Genomic DNA, 590 nt, shown 5'->3' with positions numbered 1-590 from the left:
TGTGTTTCACTCTAATGAGAGAAATTCACGTTCACACCATATTTATACACGTCGGGGGCTTGATAATCGAAACAGTCAATTTCAAATTATATATATATAATTCGAAACAGCCTTATTCGAATTACTATTCATTTCTTCCATGCATAATTCGAATCAGTCTGATTCGAACTGCCCTAACACAACATGAATGCATAATTCAAATCGAGCTTATTCAAACTACCCTAGAACTACATGCATGCATAATTCGAATTGGCCAAATTTGAATTACACTTCCTTACTATTTCGAATTGGTCTAATTTAAATTACTCTTGGTTTTTCTAATTCGAATGGGTCTCATTCGAATTACATAAAAAGGTGCTTTTGGGTGATCCAAATAACGTTTTTGACTTTAGTAAAATTGTGTAATTTCATCCTCCATTTGATTTAATTTCGTATTTTGCTCTAAATTATACTGTGTTTTTTTATTTGTTAGATCTAAAAATTTAATTTAATTTCATTTTAAAATAAAAAATTATACTAGTGTGTACGTACTAAATATGCGTGTATATTTCAAAATCTATTTTATATATATAATATATATCTCTGTGTAT

Source organism: Arachis ipaensis, chromosome B04 (genome assembly GCF_000816755.2).
Source record: "Arachis ipaensis cultivar K30076 chromosome B04, Araip1.1, whole genome shotgun sequence".
In the NCBI taxonomy this organism is placed as follows: domain Eukaryota; kingdom Viridiplantae; phylum Streptophyta; class Magnoliopsida; order Fabales; family Fabaceae; genus Arachis; species Arachis ipaensis.
The sequence above is the reverse complement of the archived record's forward strand: the minus strand, read 5'-3'. Positions refer to the sequence as shown.